The following is a 20,572-nucleotide window of genomic DNA, read 5'->3' as shown; positions in this document are numbered from 1 at the left end:
TGAAAGTATATTAAAATTATGGAAACACTTTTTCAATTCATGAAGGCAACTTCAATATAAATATCTAGATGATATAATATTTCTTAATAGGAAAAATAAAAATGAAATATTTAAATTATTATTATTTGTTTTGCTCCACATCAGCAGTGAGATTGGTACCAGTACTACTTTTAACAAATCAAAATATTTCTCTTATTGGTATTTTAATAATCATCTTGAAACTAGGGTTTCAATGCTAGTAATGGACCCTTTAGTAGTTGAAATTCATTCTCGACGCTTTTCCGCAATGATAACTCAGACGCATATGCGTTTTGTGGAGTCTAACAACAAATTCAATGTCTTTACTTTATAGTACGCCTATGAAACATACAAAATCATTCGATTTTTCCAGCGAAATATGCATTTGAAAAACTGTTGTCCGAATGCCTATTATGGGCCCTCCCGGGGTCCATAATAGGAATGTTTACAAATTTGACGTTTCCTATTATGGACCCTCCATTTGATTCCCATGTAATCCGGCTCGCTGCCGACGAGCCTATTATGGACCCACCTGGATATGCGTATTATGGACCCTCTTGTGTGGTTTCATTTACAAAACAGTTCAAATATCTGTATTTATGCGTCTCAACCCAAATAATTTGCCTGAATCTGCTGACTAACAATGTAATCGAAGTTCCCCCGGTAGATTTTCATAGGAATAAGGTTGCTTTGGATGTTAATTTTATGTTTTTCTGTAGGGGGTCCATAATACGCAAAGGGTCCATAACCGGCATCGACTCCCTAATTCAACCCCAATAGCAATTTCCTTGATGATTTGATAGGAAATAAAATATTGTAAAAATAGCAATAATTGACATGAATTGAAATATATGTTTTTTTTTATGCTAGATATAATACTGACGACTCCCTCGTTAGCATTTCAACGGATCATCAGGTTTGTTGAACCAAACTTTTTGAATGAGATGAAATTGCAGTTGAACTTCATATGATACGTGTGAATCGTTGTATCTCCATTTTGCAGCATGTGGGCCTATAGCATATGTTACGGCCTTGAAAAATGATGTGAAGAAATTGGATTAAAGTAAATCAATATCCATGTACGAAATTAGGCCCCTCGATACGATCCACATCGATCATCACGTGTCTTCCCTCCATATCGTTTATGCCGTGCCCAATCAACGAAACGAACGTGGATAATGGATAAATCTTTTCGCAATTTACAGTTGTTATGTATGATGAGTTTCATGCAAATGGATTGGATTTGTTCAGTTTTGTGGCATTACTTTAGATATGCACTGCAACCTTAATCTGGTTAAAATGACACTTGTAAAATAATACTGAAAGCTCTCACATTGACAAGTGCATGGCAATATTGGCTTGTAATTTGTATTGCAAATATGGAACCTAACGTGCACCAAGGTAGACGGAACAAGATAGAGGCAAACCCACTGATAGGGAAACCAACACTGTCTTCCAATCGATAAAGTGGCACAATACACGGGTAGAATAAGCTTAACAAATTTATTTTCTAAAGGTTTACATTGAGAAAGAGAAGGGGGGGTAGGGTTCGTTGCGGCCGATCCGGAACAAGCGGTACTTAGGGCCCAGTGGCCTTCATGCGAGAGAGTGATAGAGATACAGACATTTTCGTGTTTTACTTGTCACTCTTTTGGATATCAGCTTGATCCGGTCCTGTGTGGCACCAGGTGTTGCTCCTCAATACTGCGTACCCAGAGGATCTCCTAGAGGCGTTCTGAGGGTGGTTACGTTGCCCACGTGGTACTTTCGTTGTTGGTGGGTTATCTCCGGACGAACAGTGTTCAACCGGGCTCGTGGTGATGGTGGTTTGATCTGCGTCCTGAGTGCTTGCTGATGGGTTTGGCAACACATCGGATATCGAGCGATAGTGAGCGGAGTAAACCAGCCGGACCTCACTACCGCCCTCACCTCCAAAGCTTTGGTTACCTCTTCCAGTGGCGTGTGGCACAACGATGGCGTTGCTTGTTGGTCACCAGCACCAGGCTCGCCGACTGTTGGTTCCTAGGGCGGTCACAGGGATCCACGTGTGCAGGTTACAGGGCGGTTACCGGGATCCAGGTGCGCCAACTTCCTGTAGAGGGCTTTATAATGTACAGAAATGCATTAAGCGTGCATTCGAACAGTTTATAGCGAGCTCAAAATTCGTTCGTTCGGTTCGTTCACTACACTTCCCACGGTAGCTTCGTGCTTTCCACGCTCCGAGTCCGACGACACTTTTCCTTCGGAGTTCGTCTTGTCAATTCACTCGCGGTGTACAGTAGGGAAACTCCAAAACGCTTTCCACTTGGCCGAACCACACTTTACGAACGACCTTTTTACTTTTTCCAGTTCGATTTCGACGTCTATCTTCTGTGACATCAGGATACTTTCTCTCCTTCCTCAGTTCTCAATCAATACGCTCTCCCGTGAGAGCAAACTCATTAGAGATCTGCTTCGCAAATCTCACGCTTGAGATTTTGATGCAAAATCAACTCAAACCGTAAAAAATGATTCAGTCGCAAAACCCGGCAAAAACTCTTGAAACCCGAATGTTGTTGTTTATGTTAGAAAGGATTACTATAATTTTACCAGACTAACAAGAAATTATTGCCGTGTGTGAGTAAATTGTGGAAATACGAGACAATGAGTCAAAAAGGTGAGCCAACTCATCCATGATTTTTTGACTGCTGAGTTGCGTGATTGACAACTCACGCATGAAAAATCTCAAGCGTGAGTTGTGAGAAATTGAGTTTTTCACAACACTGCTGGTGACCGCCGACAACGACAACAGCAGTAAAATCCAGAGACGCATCGTTGCTGGAAATCGTACCTACTATGGACTCCGCAGAACGCTCCAATCGAGCAAAGTTCGCCGTCGCACGAAGTTAACCATCTACAAGACGCTGATTAGACCGATTCTCCTCTATGGGCACGAAACATGGACCCTGCGTGCAGAGGATCAACGCGCCCTTGGTGTTTTCGAACGGAAGGTGTTGCGGACCATCTACGGCGGAGTGCAGATGGAAGATGGAACGTGGAGAAGGCGAATGAACCATGAATTGCACCAGCTGCTGGGAGAACCAATCATCGTCCACCTCGCAAAAATTGTGAGGCTGGGGTGGGCCGGGCATGTCACCAAAATACTATTTTGAAAATAGATAACAACCCGGTGAGAATGGTTCTTGAAAACAATCCGACCGGCACAAGACGACGTGGTGCGCAGCGAGCAAGATGGGTCGATCAAGTTGAGGACGATCTGCGGACCCTTCGCAGAATGGGTGGCTGGCGACGGGCAGCCATGGACCGAGTCGAATGGAGACGTCTCCTACGTACAGCAGAGGCCACCCAGGCCTAAGCCTGACTGGTAAGGTTAGGTTATTGCAGACCTAAAGGGCATTGATATCGTTATTTATAACATTATTTAAATGTGAATTCCAATTCAGTTGGAGCTCTAAGGTACTCAACCTCTTCCGAACATAGCACTTAAAACAAGCGATAGATTAATATCATTCTTACTATACATATATTACTATACATTTGGCGCAAATTTTCAAGTCCTCCATACTCAAAACATAAAAATCAGAACATTATTACATTATTCACTTTAGCCCATCGTACCTTATATCATATAATAACTTCTCCCAATTTGTGTGAACAACGCCAGAACAAAGGTTGATAAATATTAAATTGTTGCTAAACATTATGAATTAAACTACTATAATGGTGTTTGTTGCATAAGGGGTTGGTAATTGGGGTGAATATAATTGGTAAGTTGTAGCTGATAAATGAATTTTACAGTATCAGCATAGTACTAACCCTCAAGGGTACTTAGGCGAACACTAAAACCGTTTGAATGAGTTTTTCGCTTTTTTCCATAGTAATTCCCATACAAACTTTGAAGGGAGTCTCAGATTTCATCTAAAGGAGCTCAAATTTTGAGAGGATACTCAGAATTTGATCTAGAATCAAATGATCGATGTGGAGACATATTTCGAACCACCCCAGTGGACACATGTTAAGAAACTCTTTGGCATATCTTAAAATTTATATAAATGTGTAGATTTTTCAGAAAACCTGAAATAAAACATCCCCTCAGTTAACAGATCAAGTATCTTGAATGTTTTCATCTTATTTCAAACTTAATACTTTCTTGAACCGCACTGATTTTGTGTTTTGTAACTTGACATCTCTCTTACTTGATGGTCTTTTCAATATCGTGTAGCAAAGAATTGACTGTACAACTTCCTGTAATGACTAAAGGATGTATAAATTATTGAAATTCTTGAGAATCGTTGTCTAACTCACCATTATGTTATATTCTTCACCATTCACAAGAGTTGCTGGACAACATACCCCATAAATTTGTTTAAGACTCTTTAATCAACGTGGTATCTTCATATTCATTCATCGTATAATTTTAGAGGAGTATTTTCAAAAACTTTTACATAATTGTACATCAATCCAAAGCAAAAGCCTAACCTGTTTAATAATTTCACTTATTTTGCTTTTTTCTGGCCTTACGTCTCAACTGAGACTGAGCCTGCTTCTCACCCTAGCACCCTGATCAGCTTCTTCTTCTTCTTCTTCTTGGCATTAACGTCCCCACTGGAACAGAGCCTGCTACTCAGTGTTGTGTTCTAAGAGCACTTCCACAGTTATTAACTGAGAGCTTTCTTTGCCTTAGTTGTTGTTTGTTGTTTGATGAGGGGGATTTTAACCCGAGGGCCATTCGTCCCTTGCCTTAGTTGCAATTTATATCGTGTGGCAGGTACGATGATACTCTATGCCCAGGGAAGTCAAGGAAATTTCCATTACGAAAAAATCCTGGACCGACCGGGAATCAAACTCAGATATCTTCAACATGGCTGTGCATTGTAGTCGCGGGCTCTAACCACTCGGCTAAGGAAGGCCTTGTAGTGTCTCACTGGACGCTTTCGAGAATGAAATACTTTCAGTGTATTATATTGTATTTCGATTATATTAACTTTACAGTGTATTCAGCTGATTAACGGTGTGCTAATGAATTGTAACGAATTGTAACGATGTTGTAAGTGAAATGGAATAAACAACCGATGAGCTGTGCTCATTCGAGTTCTAGACGTTAACAAAACAAGTCCTTTATTTTAAAACATATCAACTGGCGACGACAGGATAAAAAAAAGGTGCTTTTTACATAGTTCTACTATTGTGTGGAAAATCGTACTTTCCATTGTGCAGTGGATAGTGGCCATCATTTCGGAGGAAATCCATAAAAAAAAACGTATACTTGCAAGTTGGGACCGGAATTGAAAGAAGAGTAAGGTTAGAAGGAACGTTTTTGGACCTAAGAGGAGTGTTTTGGACCATCCCGAGCCATACTCTTGCGCTTGGTGCCCGTTTGTAAGCTGGTAATGTGAGTATCTAGTTGGTTGGACTTTTGTTCGACATTTTGGTGCTCAAGTTGAAGCCTTTTGTTAGGAAAAGACGCTTTGCTTCTTTTGTTTACCGTAAACAAAGGTGACATTGGTGTCTGTAACAAAAGCAGTGAGAATCAATAGACACTTTTGTTAAAAAAAAACCCTTGTATTAAGTGAATAATAAGCACATTTGATTAACGTTTGTTTTCTATATCCCGTTATCTAGAATCGAGAATCGTCTGCTAACTGGCACGATACCAGCGGAACAAGGCATTTGTTCGTTAAGCTGAAGAGAATATCCGGATTACTGTTCGGACGAGTGCGACCGTGCGCCCATTACGATCTGTTTTGGAGTTGTCTCTGGCTAACTGGCTTGTGAAGGTTGAACACCGGAAGATTTGGTAAGCTACCCATTTTTTTCTCATTGTCCCCGGTTGTGCCTAGGAACTTTCAAAATGGCTCAGGGTACCCTAGCTACCATTATGGAACCGTATCGGAAAGGAACGTCCTTTTCTGAGTGGATAGAACGATTGGGATCCGTGTTTCGGTTAAATAAAATTAAAGAGGAAGATAAGAAAGATTATTTTGCTACATTATGTGGTCCGTCCGTGTATAGTGAGGTGAAATTATTGTTTCCTAATACTAACTACAGTGATATTAAATTCGATGAAATGGTGACGAAACTTAAAAGTAGATTTGATAAAACCGAATCGGATTTTATCCAGCGGTTTAAATTTAACCACCGGGTACAACAACCCGATGAATCTGTGGAGGACTTTGTCCTCTCTGTAAAGCTTCAAGCTGAATTTTGCTCATTTGAAAACTTCAAACAAAAAGCCATTTTAGACAGAATTGTTGCTGGAGTCAGAGACAAGGCTCTACAACAGCGTCTTCTTAGTGAAGAAAATTTAACCCTTTCAAATGCCGAAAAAATAGTTATTACTTGGGAGATGGCTAGCTCTAATGCGAAGAGTATGAAAGACAACTCTGATCAAATTGGCTTAATTAGACACGATAGATCAGCAGGTATAGCTTATAAGAAGTTGGAGAAAACTTTAGGGTTAGCCAGATCTTTGAATGGAGACAATGAGAGAGGCCCTGTGAAGGACAGGCTTGGTTACCGTCCATATGGTAGACAGCGGCAGGTTGATTGGAAAAGGGACAATAGTAGAAATCAACAGCCATATGAAGATCGCGTTTGTGGATTTTGTGGATTGAAAGGGCATTTAAAACGTAAATGCTTCAAATTGAAAAACCTTAAAAGGGACACCGTAAAGTTTATGGACACTTGGCAAGCAGAGCATGGCAGCAAGGGGCCTTCAGATGAAACAACCATTAGTGGGCTATTCAACAGGCTTAGAACCGACAAATCTGAAAGTGAAGACGAGGAATATGACGCAGGTGATTTAGAGTGCATGATGGTGTCGTCTATCAATAAGATTAATAACCCTTGTTTAGTTAATACCTTTGTTGATGGAAAATTGTTAACAATGGAGGTGGATTGTGGCGCGTCGGTGTCTGTTATTGGCAAAAATCAGTATTTTCGTACTTTTGACAAACCTTTAAGCAAAAGCAACAAACAATTGATAGTGGTGAATGGTAACAGATTGAGTATTAGAGGAGAAGCAAATGTTTCTGTTAAATTTAGAGAGAAATTGGCAAATATGCAGTTATTAGTGATTGACTGTGAGAATGAATTTATTCCTTTGCTCGGTCGGTCATGGCTAGACGTGTTCTTTTCCAATTGGAGAGAATTTTTCACTAGTACCTCAACAATAAATGGTTTGAATGAACATCATTCTGATATAACTGTTAATGAGGTAAAGCAAAAATTTGCAAACGTATTTAAAAAAGATTTTTCATTTCCAATAAAAGATTTTGAAGCTGATTTAGTTTTAAAAAGCGAGATACCGATTTTCAGAAAGGCTTATGATGTTCCATACCGTTTGCGGGATAAAGTTTTGGATTATTTGGATCGTTTAGAAAAAGAGGAGGTGATCACTCCAATCAAGACCAGTGAATGGGCGTCACCTGTGGTGATAGTAATGAAGAAAAATAACGATATTAGGCTTGTCATTGATTGCAAGGTATCAGTAAATAAGTTAATTATTCCAAACACGTATCCTTTGCCCACCGCTCAAGATTTGTTTGCGGGTTTAGCAGGCTGTAAAATTTTTTGCTCATTAGATCTTGAAGGGGCTTACACCCAGTTATCATTGACGGAAAGGTCCAGAAAATTTATGGTTATAAACACAATCAAAGGATTGTTTATTTACAATAGACTACCACAGGGTGCGTCTTCTAGTGCATCCATATTTCAACAGGTAATGGACCAGATATTGGAAGGTTTGGAATATGTTTACTGTTATTTGGATGACGTTTTGATCGCGGGGAAAGATTTTGATGATTGCAAAAGGAAGTTGTTTTTAGTACTTGAAAGGTTAAATAACGCAAATATCAAGGTCAATCTAGACAAATGTAAATTTTTCGTTTCGCAGCTTGATTATCTTGGTCATATATTGAGTGATAAAGGTCTGTCACCATGCCCAGATAAAATTGCTACGATCCAGAAAGCTAGGGTTCCCCAGAACGTTACAGAATTGAAATCATTTCTTGGATTAATCAACTACTATAATAAGTTCATACCAAATTTATCCTCTAAATTGTTTCATTTGTACAACTTACTGAAAAAGAACGTGAGATTTGTGTGGGACAAACATTGCAATGAAGCTTTTGAAACTGCGAAACGTTGTCTTTTAGCAACAAACTTTTTAGAGTATTTCGATGCAAAAAAACCCATAGCAATTATAACAGATGCTTCAAGTTATGGCTTAGGGGGGGTTATTGCTCATATTGTCGATGGTGTAGAAAAACCTATATGCTTCACATCGTTTTCATTGAATGCAGCCCAGAAATCTTACCCTATTTTGCACCTAGAAGCACTTGCTCTTGTGTGCACAGTGAAAAAATTCCATAAATATCTATATGGACAAACTTTTAAAGTTTTTACAGATCACAAGCCCTTATTGGGATTTTTTGGGAAATCGGGTAAAAACCCAATAATAGTAACTCGACTACAGCGGTTTATCATGGAGTTGTCCATTTACGATTTTGAAATATTTTATCGACCATCGCATAAAATGGGAAATGCGGATTTCTGTTCTCGCTTTCCCTTAGAGCAAACAATCCCAATGGAATATGGCTTAGAGTATATTAGAAGTATAAACTTTTCTGGGGAAATCCCTCTAAATTTTAATACGATTGCTGAAGAAACAAAAAAGGATGATTTTTTACAGAAACTTATTTTTTATATGCAGCAGGGCTGGCCCGATCACATAGGAAAACAGTACAAGAATGTATTTGCTAATCAATCTGAGTTGGAGATGGTAGATGGCTGTTTGTTGTATCAGGACAAAGTGGTCATTCCACAACAATTGCATAAGGAAGTTTTGAAGTTATTGCATGCAAATCACAATGGAATAGTAAAAATGAAACAACTTGCAAGACGTACTGTGTATTGGTTTGGGATAAATCAGGCAGTTGAAAAATTTGTAGCGTGTTGTGAGGTATGCAACGGAATGGCAGTAGTGCCAAAGCAAAAAATTGAGTCTAAATGGACACCTACAACCAAACCATTTAGCAGGATACATATAGATTTTTTCCATTTTTCCGGACACATTTTTTTACTGATTATCGACAGCTTCTCGAAATGGCTAGAAGTAGAATGGATGAAGAGAGGAACCGATTGCTCTAAGGTGTTAACAAAATTAGTAGAATTTTTTGCGCGGTTTGGTTTACCGGATTGCTTAGTTTCGGACGGCGGCCCTCCTTTCAACTCACTCTCTTTTGTAGAATTTTTGGGAAGGCAAGGTATAACTGTACTTAAAAGTCCGCCGTATAATCCAGCCAGCAATGGGCAGGCGGAGAGGCTGGTGAGAACTACAAAAGAGGTGTTGAAGAAGTTCCTTATTGATCCAGATATAGCGGAAGTTAGCTTAGAAGACCAGCTTTATTTGTTTTTATTCAATTATCGGAATACCTGTTTGACGAATGATGAGGAATTCCCATCAGAAAGAATCTTTTCTTATAAGCCTAAGACTTTATTAGATCTTATAAATCCTAAAAAGCAATTCAAACACAATTTATTTGCACAAAATGACCGTTCTTATGATGAAAATGCATCCGCTAGTATTAGACCAGAACCATTAGATCCGTTGGATAATCTGACTAGTGGGGATTTTGTTTGGTACAAGAATCATAACCCACACAATCATGCAAGATGGTTGAAAGCTGTGTTTCTAAAACGTGTTTCTCGACATATCTTGCAGGTGGAAATTGGAAGCGTGCAAACCACTGCTCATCGCACACAGATCCGTCTGTTTAATGACCCGGATTCAACAAGACCAAACATCTCGCTTCCTACGCCCAGCACACAAGACATGGCCATTTCAAGTACCTCTCCGGTTAATATCGGCAGTGAACATCATCGAGGCCCTCAAGATGATCCTCCCAATCCGGGAGTCAAGCGTAAACGCGAGCAACATCAGTCGAGCTCAGAGCTGCGACGGTCTAAGCGAATAAAGCAGGTCAAATCTGATTCGGATTTTGTATATTACGATCGATAGTAAGATATTTTGAATTCCATTATAATGTAAAGCCAAGTTCATTCAGAATCAATTATAGAATCACTTCGGAAGGGGGAAGAAGTTGTAGTGTCTCACTGGACGCTTTCGAGAATGAAATACTTTCAGTGTATTATATTGTATTTCGATTATATTAACTTTACAGTGTATTCAGCTGATTAACGGTGTGCTAATGAATTGTAACGAATTGTAACGATGTTGTAAGTGAAATGGAATAAACAACCGATGAGCTGTGCTCATTCGAGTTCTAGACGTTAACAAAACAAGTCCTTTATTTTAAGACATATCAGGCCTCAGCTTATCCCAAGTTTGAGAGCTTTCTTCTTTACAAATTGACCATTTTTGCATCCGTACCTATATCGTATGGCAAGCACGAAGATACTCCTCTATGCCTTTGAAACATTTTTTTGGTGAATAGCCGCGCTACGACTGTGATATCGCTTATACCGGCCTTTAAGTCCGATACAGACAATCACTCAGTTCAAGATCCAGCATCTTGAGCAGTCACTTTGTAGTATCACATAAGCTTCACATGGAAAAGTGAACATGACACAACACTTGCTACACAGACCATCGCCTGTCATGTCGGAAGAGAATGAATGGTCGTGTGAAAAAACAATCCATCAAACAACATTTCTCAGTTTTTCGATTATACGCTAGAACGAACAAGGAAAAGCGCATGTTTCCAACCACAGCAATTCCCCACAACAGAGTGTAACCGGTAAACCACATTCGCGAATAGTGCGAAAAGCCAAGTCAAATGCATCCGCAAATTAACGAGCCCAGTTTTTCACTGCTGTTCAAGTATGCTTTTATATTGTGGCCAAAGCATAATTAGCTGGAAGTCACTTTCCACTATCAAACTACCTTTACTTGTTGAATAGTTTATATTCGTAACGCATTTGGTATTAAAAGATAATTGCTCTTGTACTTGAATAGAATGCCGTTCAATCTATATGCGGTAACCGATTGGTAGAATTATGCAACATGTGACTTCACTTTACTTCGATTTAAAGTGGAAAGCGTCACATGTCATTGACACGAAGGAGGTTCAGTAACGTCTATCTTGCTCACGTCAGTTGGTTCTATGGTAAAAAGAGTTTGCCTAATTAAATAAAACTTTTCCTGAATATTATACAATCTTCAATCTTATTGGCAAGACGCTTCTATACCAGATGCCACTGTTTTCCTAGGACTTACGTCAGAAACTTACACTTCTTATCATAAAAAATCAAACGTAATAACAATCCATATTGGCTGCCCAGTCAGTCGGTCGCTCGGTAGCAGGTTGGTACGTACAGGTTTTAAATGTAGGCTAGTAGTGCCAATGTTTTCCCCGGCAATTTTAATTCCCTCTCCCCTCACTAGTTCAACATCAGATGGAGCTTGGTACCTAGGTCGTTCACATGACTTTACCAGTTTTGCTGGGCGGCGACGCGAGTTTTTCCAGTGGCGCTGATTATGCTACGCCACTTCCCGAGCAGGGGAAAATTGCTGCAGAATACTAAATTAAAATATTTAATATCAGATAACATCCTATATTTAATACCTGAGCGTGGTCTCAGTCTACAATAGCTTTAAATACCTCACTAAGGCATTACTGATTACTTTGAACAATGTTTTTAATACACCAAATTGGAGTGTTGCCCATTCCTGGATTACTCAACAATACCTATTTTTTAAATACATAATATCAAAACATTGAATGTATAGATACGTACGAGTTATTCGTTCCTGCTCAGGTTATTAACCATGCCCATGCTCTACACTAAAGGTGCAACATCGCTGCCAGGAGTCTAAAGTCGCGTGGTCGTAGTCTGCGGCGGCTAGTTAATGCGTCAATGAGTCAGTGAGTCAATGCTCCCGAGCTTGTCGTGAAGCTCGTTAGTAACATGCTTCCTGTTTGTTTACGTTACAATGTGAGCAAAATAGGTTGTTACCGAACAAGTACAATTAAGGGCTGTATAACACCGTGTAGGTACAGCGGGTTGTCTTAATTCGATTATTGGGTTGAGCAATTGGGCGTGCTTCACACTATAACATTTTCAAACATTACTCCGAAAGAGCACTTTAAAACGCAGGAACGTAAAGGAAGTCTGTAGCGCTTACAATAATGGATTGAGAACAACAGAATATCTTTAAGATTTGGGATTCTGATTTAAAAAAAAAAAACAACCAAAAACAACAACTAATTACTGAGGCGTCTAATTTAAAAACGGTCTTCGGCATAGTTGTAGCTGACAAATGTATATAACAGTACCAGCGTAGCTCTAACCCTTAAGAGCACATGGGCAAACACTATGACCGATCCAGTGATCTGCTTGCCTTTTCCATAGTAATTCCCATACAAACTTTGAAGGGCTTTCATCCAAATGAGCTCAAATTTTGGGAGAACACTCAAAATTTAACCTAGAATCGATGTGAAGCAAAAACGAGAGCTATATCAGTGGTCCTCAGCCTAACGGGTCACCTCCATGCTCCAAAAACATGGCACGGATGTTTTATTACAAAAGGATGTGCTCGAATGGCTTCTAAACGGTACGAAAAAATAAAACATTTTTATTCAATACTCCGTGATTGACCGGAACAATCGAAGTTGCACAGGGAATTTATGAATGGGGCTTGGAATTAGCTTACCATTCTTCAATGTGCACAAATCGAGAGCTCAAATTTAAAAGTCAATAACGGCGCCGACCACGTCCTTACGGTCATCGGGGAAGGGAAGGAATGTTAGTTAGACAACCGTTGTTACTAGAAACCGAGTATACCTCTGCATCTCCACAGTTGTCATGGAAAGGATATTGGGTTAGTGGGATAAGGTAAAGATCTGGGAGTCACCAATGGTTGGTGATGCGATCCATGATATAATCACGCCTAATCGGATTCGCGATATAATTCGATAAACGCATTGTACCCCGAACAAGTGTTCATCACTCGCCCACGCAAGAGCAAGCGACTCGATCAATAGATCAAACACTACTAACGATCCGCGGCGCTATTTCATTTCACTACTCGACCGACGCGACATTTTTGATCCTGCCCTCGTCACCCGCAGGAGCAGGCGTCAAGGTCGAAAGATCAAACAGAACTAACCGATCGAGGCACTTTTTCATTTCACTTGACCGACGCGTGACATGTTTGATCCTGCACTCGCCACCTGCTTCCGCAGGAGCAAGCGTCAAGGTCGAAAGATCAAACAGAACTCGGTTTATGAACTTCTTTCAAAACAAAAACTTTAAGGCCCACAAGAAAAAACGTTTATACATTCGAACTACCATGTAACCGTTGCAACACGTTACACACAGAAATTGAAGCCGTCAGATTTTTTTCAAATGTAAACAAAAGCTTTTTTCAAATTTCTGAACTAAAAGCGTGGAATTTCATCGGTTTTCCATTGTCAATCGATTGATTAGACTATGTGTAAGCATATTATAAAACCAGTGTCGTGGACTTTGTCGCCAAACGTTGAAAAATGCCGGGTGTCCAAAATATATACTTTGAGGGTCCAAAATGTATTGGTAGGTCCAAAATAATCACTGAGAAAAATCTACACGTCAAGGTCGTGTGTTTTACTTATAGATTTGCGCAATGAGGAAAACCACATGATTTGAGTGTGGTAGCCATATGGATTTCATCATTGATTTCACGGTATAATAACATGTGTATCAACATTAGGTTGTCATGTGAAACAAACATGAATTTCCAAATATTAAATCATGAAAACCAACTGATTTGCTTATTGAATTCGAAATGTAGTAGCTTTAGATAGTCATGTGTGATGAAACATAAATGTCATGGGACTGAAAGAAGAAATTTGGTAGAAAAACTTTTGCTCCCCAAAATATGGATCCGAGGCTCCTCTGCTTGCAAGCTCTCTTGATTTTTTTTTCAAACCCGTGAGCCAGCAACAAACGGGGCGCCGCAAATCCATAATTTGGGAAGCCATAGGGTGATGTGCCAGTATCCAGCGTATTAAGCATTGATCAGTGAGAGCTGCAATTTTCCCAGTATTGTAGTGATTGATGCTGATACAAACCGATGCCAAACAATTCTTTCTCAAAACGGCTTTAGCATTGTACAATAACATTTTGATAAATCTTGATCTGTTTTTGGAAATAATGCAAAGAAAATTAATCTTATAGTATTCTCAATCCGTCGTATCGTTTTCAACTCCGTCGCAATCAGTTTCCAGATTCGTCCCACAACTTACGGCTCACTGTGATGTATTGAGTGGTTAAAACACAATATATCAACGCTATAATAAAATGTTTTACTAGAATATATAGATCTACGGGCATCTCCCTCCATTCCTTCAGCATGATGGAATATACTAATTTCTTTTAAAATTAATTGTTCGTCATCAAAATTCAGCCCAAACATATAAACACAATTCCTTTTGACCGTACAATTATGGCATTTGCTCACAGTACAGCGAAAACAACACAATCAAAGGAATCGTATTTTTACATCGAGCGTCGCGCACACATTGATGCGCACAAGCTTTTTTTTCTCATTACGACGGATTGAACTTTGTTTACATTCTCAATTATACGCGGCGGTTGAGGAAATTTCGTAAAGTTTGGTGATTAATTGAAGTTTTACGCCGTGTAATTGGAATGAAATCCTTCAGTGAAGAAGTACGAAGGTTTTCCATAGTGAAAATAAGTGCCCGGCGAAGTAAGTCACCCACGGGGGCGGGAAGAAACTTGTGCTCGAAAATGGTGTGACTGATGTCGATCGCTAAGCATTTCTCTCAAATCGTGTTCGTCCATGCGATTTCGGTAAAAAAGTGAAAAGTGGATAATTGATTTGAAGTTATTTATCGAAATACAGTAGTTTCATTGCATTTTTGGTGTACAGGTGGACGAATCATAAAAGCTTTCACAAAATTACATTCGGAAAATGAATCTATGTTGCAGGTAAATTGGAATACCCGCCGTAGTGGAACATTTTAAGTTTGATACGACGAATAGTAGCTCTTACGACGGAGTAGAACGAAACTCTAAGCATATTCCATTTTTTTTCGAAACTGAAAGCCAGGAAAATCTGTTAGTGGAATCCGATTTTTCTACTAAACTATACATTATAATCAATGTTTTCTTATAGAAAGGTAGAATTCTCGTATATCGGTCAACTTCACTAACAAAAGAAAAATCGAATTCACAAATTTTCATCTAACACTTTCAGCTTCAAAATTTGCTTCTTCTCTTTGGAAGCATGATGATGACTGTCGTTCGACACAAGGTCCAACCGCAATTCAGTTCACTATGCATCACATGGGTTGATCACAAACAATTTAGAAGCTTTGAACATGGAAATCGATAGCATAGCTCATGGATTTCATCATAACAATCTCATTGCGCAAATCAATGAATCGACCAACTTGAAAATGATGATTATGACACAAGATAACCATAAGCAAAACACACTGAATCCGTGTTGGATTGATGATCTATGCGTCCATAGGTTGACACATACGAATCTGAAGAGAAAGCTTCGGGAACTTATGTGGACAAAATATGGAATCCCTGTTGTCGGTTGATGAATCAATCCATGAAGCAAAACACAGGAATTTAATGTGTAACACACACGAAGTTTGCAAGAAAATCATAGCAAATCGATATGGACGTTCATGAATCGATCCATAATTTTAAACACACAGATCGAGCGTGTGGATTTTTATCAGTGATGGAAAACAACAGAGACGAATGCCTCGTCAGGGCAAAGTCTCTTAAAAAGGAAAAAAATGAAAAACAATGCTTCAAAATTCAATTATTTTTGACGTTTTTTGGATCCTACATGACCGTATGGGCATTTTTATCTCGTAGAGGAAGTTTTTCTCTACATTTTGGCATTTTTTTTACTTGATTACGCAGTGCAATTAATTAATTGGGACAAAAAACTAAACTCACTTCCTTAGGGGGTCAAAAATACGACCGTTACCCTAATTTCAGATAAAATAAACACAGTTTCTATGTACAAACGGTTGATCCAAGTGCGGAATAGTCCTATTTTTCCAAATGGCATGCGAATTCAGTTGGCCTTTCGATTTGAACTGAGAAATTTGCAGTAAAATGGCCCAGGGGGTCCAAAATATATTGGTTACTCTAATGTTCTATAAAATGATGTATTGCTAGGGTATCAGTCCTATTATGGAGGACTTACGCACGGTGTTGAAATTTAAATCGTATTCCAGTGTCCTAAAACTTAAATATTATATAGTATTTTGTAATGTGAAGTGTTAAAACTATTCTTTATCTGGAGTATAGTGAAGTAAAATAGTAAATTTTGGAATCAAACGTATATTTTTTAAACATAAATTTGAAGCTCTTCCTCTGTCCTATCATTGTGGTATACCAAAAATCATAGATTTCATTACATTCAGTATACATTCAATGCCACACAAGTTCGAGCATTGGCATTATGCTCCCTCCATGTTAATGACACTGCACAGTACTGTAAGTTTGAGTGACTTTGGACATGTATATAAGGAAAACTAATTCATTACATTATGTCACGATTCGAAAAGAAATCAACAGGATCGAATGATTTTCTACCGGCTTCGCCTCCTGTTGCGTCGTAGCTAGACAATGTTCATGCAAATAGACAAGGTTCTTTCATCCGAGATCACTAGTCGCCTTACTGCCCATATTTGCATAGTCGACGTAAGCGCCAATATGACCAAAATGCATTCTTTTCATTGCTAGGCATGCTTTACCTACTAATACACTGGTTGGACATGCGAACAGCGCTTATTTGTTCTAAAATATTTGAACTATAAAAGGAAAACGGTTTGACATGAGCACATACACCAACTTATCCGAAGAAACACCCGGTTTACAGAGTGTTTATTCGGATAGTTTTACGTATAAACCAGGTTCCTATGACAGTGACCTGGTGTTTACGTTTTTCAACCAATCGTTCATCAAACTCACTGATTCTACGAATAAAACAGCATATGCGTTTGCAGATGACAAAAGTAAGAAATTAATCAAAAGTTCTTCCCTAGTCAACTTTTTTCAATCTTCAACAAATGCACAAATTATTTGAGCGAAATTGTTGAAATATTCAAAAATGCAGCTGCGAACACAAGAACGCATTTTTTCCAGCAACGATAATGCTGGTGGTTACGCCGAATCTATTACAAAAGGTCGAAAGACAAAAGGTCGGACGGACAGAAGGTCGAAAGACAAAAAATCGAAAGGACAAAAGATCGGAGAACAAAATAGAAGAGACAAAAGGTTGAAAATCTTTTTTCAAAGAAGGAAAAATTTCCCACCTAGTAAATAATTTTCAACTTCTTGTCCTTTCGACCTTTTGCCTTTCGACCTTTTGTCTTTTCGTCGTTTTGTCTTTTGACCTTTTATATGGGTAGCTTAGTTTTTCAACGCATTTTTGGCATGTGTTCCGATTTTCAATCAGTTTGCGTAATTTTTCGGTAAAACATTGTGTTTATTTGCAATATATTTCTAAATAAGAGTAACTGCAGGGTGAAGATGAACAGTTATCTTTTGTTTCGCTTGATAAATGTATGAATGACACAAAATTATGTCACAAAATTGTATCCTAATAATATAATTAATGTTTCCAGCAACTACATTTAAATTGACTAGTGAAATATCTAATTCTTCAATGTGATTTACAGATACCGCAATAATAGGCAGAAGCTATATTGATTGCCCTATTACAGTCATCTCTCCCTTATTCGATATTGAAGGGACCATCGAGTTAGGGAGGTATCGAGTTACAGAACACAAAAGCAGTGCAACTGCGTTCCAAGGGACCATCGAGTTAGCCATGAAAACCAACTTTTACAACTTACTCAATATCGAGATACGGAATATCGAGTAAGGGAGAGTTAACTGTATTGCGGTATATGTGTTGCCAAAGGGTAGGGCGATTGGTCGGGGGCTGAACTTCTTTTAGCAAATCAAACGGACTCCGTAATTGGTGGATATGCTAAAGCTGAATATAAATTTTATTAGTCTAAATTCATGAATCGTGTTCAACATTATCTTACAAATTTTCAGTGAAACCACTAGTTATGCCCTATCATCCAAATCAGCAAACTCAGTTGGCATCGGCTTTGCCGGATCTTCTCGGTCCCTGCTGTGATAGTTCAAAACACTATATCGCAACACTTTTTAACACTTACCTAGAATATAAATAACGACTAAGACTATTTATTTGATTAATTCCAGCTCTCTAGCTGTGTGCTGACTTCAGTGGCTTTAACTTTTATTGTACTTATTTTCTTCACATATGCAAATTCTTATTCTATGAATTATTTCAGATATTGGTTCTTACGTAGCCACTTTTCGTTAATGGCAAAAGTGGCGAAATGCTATCGCAACAATAAGCTTTTTCTCAAAAATATAGAACTTTTACTCAAAATTCAAAAGCTATCATGTACACTAGACTGATGCAAATTTTGAAGTTTTTGCTCCCCTATGCTTAAACGATGTCAATTATGATGACAATCATTCTCCCAAAAATTGAAGTGATTCGGAAGAAATTTGACTGTGCACACGCTATTTGAAGTTTATATGGAGATTACTATGCTGCCGTGAATCGCAAGTCAGTCCCATCTGTAAAAAGTAGGCATTGAGAAAATGGGCTGTGAAGTTTTCAAACTCGTTTTCCATACAAATATTCAAAAAAATCCAGAGGATTGGATCATGTTCCAATCTTAATGAAACTTTCACAACTTGCTTATCATTATGATATCTTACCGAGAAAAATATAAAGATAATCAAAACAAGTTGCATTTTGGTGTTCCATGGTGCGAAAGTCTGTAGTGGGACTGAATGCGGTTAATTTTCATTATGGGACAATTTGACTTGCTGTTGTTTCCTAATTTTTCCGAACAAATCATTTTATTTTATTAGTGCAGCTGAAAGAGCATTGGAAAAGATGTTGAAAATTGAACTCAACTCAATTTTGACGAAAATGCAGATGGGACTGACTTGCGATTCACGGCAGTATGGAAAACGCCAATCTTTTGTGTTCAGTCCTCTATCTCTTCGTCATAATATTTTATGGAAAAGTGAACACATTCATCTCATGTAAAAACTTCCCAGCTACAACTTTGCTGAAGACCACATTTTGATGGGACGTAAGGATAATTTGTTATTATTGATAACAAAGTCTATATCATGCTGAGATAATCATTCAATTACTTTCAGAGCAACACTGCTTTTTTGCTGTAGAACATAGTAGCCTGGATTACTTTGATCTATTTTTCCCGCCAGGAGTACCACTGTTGCCTGCCGAACAGTTGGTGGAGCATGCTACATGCAAACCAAGTTTACGATGATGAATAACAATTTATCCTGACGTCCAGTCAAAAAGTGGTCTTCGGGCAAAGTTGTAGCTGGGAAATTTTCAAATAGGATGAGTGTGTTCACTTTTCCATAAAATGTTATGACGAAGAGATAGAGGACTGAACACAGAAGATTGGCGTTTTCCATAGTAATCTCCATATAAACTTCAAATGGCGTGTGCACAGTCAAATTTCTTCCGAATCACGTCAAACTTTGGAAGGATGCTATTTACCATAATAAAAATCGTTTAAGCATAGGGGAGCGAAATTTTCAATATTTGCATCACTCTAATGCACACTCCCGTGCATAAGTTTGGGTTCACCCCCTAAGAAACATACAAAAGTGTTCAGTCCATATCTCTGTGATTACACGTCCAATTGAAACTCTCTAAGGCGCATTCGAAAGGTAAAGAGTTTTTCTTACTTCGTTTGTTGTTTTCCAAAAACAGTTTTTGGATTTCGTAAACTAAATTTTTTTTTAAAGTTGTGACATTTTTCAAAAAACACTGAAAAACATAGCTAATTTTCTCAGCATTGAATCGATCAAAATTTTAAAACAAAGTATCATTAGAATCGAAATATTATATTTTTAAAGAGCACTAAAGAAATTTTTGCGGAAAAACCTGAAAACTATTCAAAATTAATGAAACAGTCATTCAAGTCATCGTGCAAAAGTTTGTGTTCATCTGAGCCATGGTATCCATTGATTGCTTTGTATTACCGCATTTGAAGTCCAGTTAGCCAAGGTTTGCACGTCAAACGCAAACAGCAATAAATAATCAATATACTCAACTTTGTGGAAGCGAATAGAGTTCTATCATGCAAACTAGAAAATATATAATCATCTTTGGATTAGTTGAAAACATCCTGGGTCCAAACTACATTATATTCGGCTGCATAAGCTATTGATTTCACCTAAATCCATGATATCCAAACTATAAAGCTTGAATATCTATGGGCCACCTCTAAATCACCACCTAGAAAGCTGAAAATTTCACAGAACGCTGTTTTTCGCTGATCGCAGTACGATGTTGAAAAGAAACAGTCAGTTTAACCAGGAGTCGCTGCAGAAAATTTCTACGGGAAATTGGCGAGAAATTTATTTAGTGATTCCTTTTATGATCCGGCCTACTCTGCATTAAATAATTCGTTTCAATTTTTATTTTGTCCAATTAATCTTTATTCACTCGTTT

At 38.4% G+C, this 20,572-nt stretch overlaps 1 long non-coding RNA gene across 1 annotated transcript; it reads left to right on the top strand.

The window, feature by feature from the left end:
* The first annotated feature begins 4,936 nt into the window (after positions 1-4,936).
* Positions 4,937-10,332, top strand: LOC110679406. Its single transcript, XR_002502461.1, has 3 exons — positions 4,937-5,410; positions 5,641-5,815; positions 9,743-10,332. It is a non-coding gene; the product is annotated as an uncharacterized LOC110679406 (long non-coding RNA).
* The last annotated feature ends 10,240 nt before the right edge of the window (positions 10,333-20,572 follow it).

Source organism: Aedes aegypti, chromosome 3, assembly GCF_002204515.2.
Source record: "Aedes aegypti strain LVP_AGWG chromosome 3, AaegL5.0 Primary Assembly, whole genome shotgun sequence".
NCBI lineage: Eukaryota > Metazoa > Arthropoda > Insecta > Diptera > Culicidae > Aedes > Aedes aegypti.
This window is presented reverse-complemented; position numbering and strand designations above follow the sequence as displayed.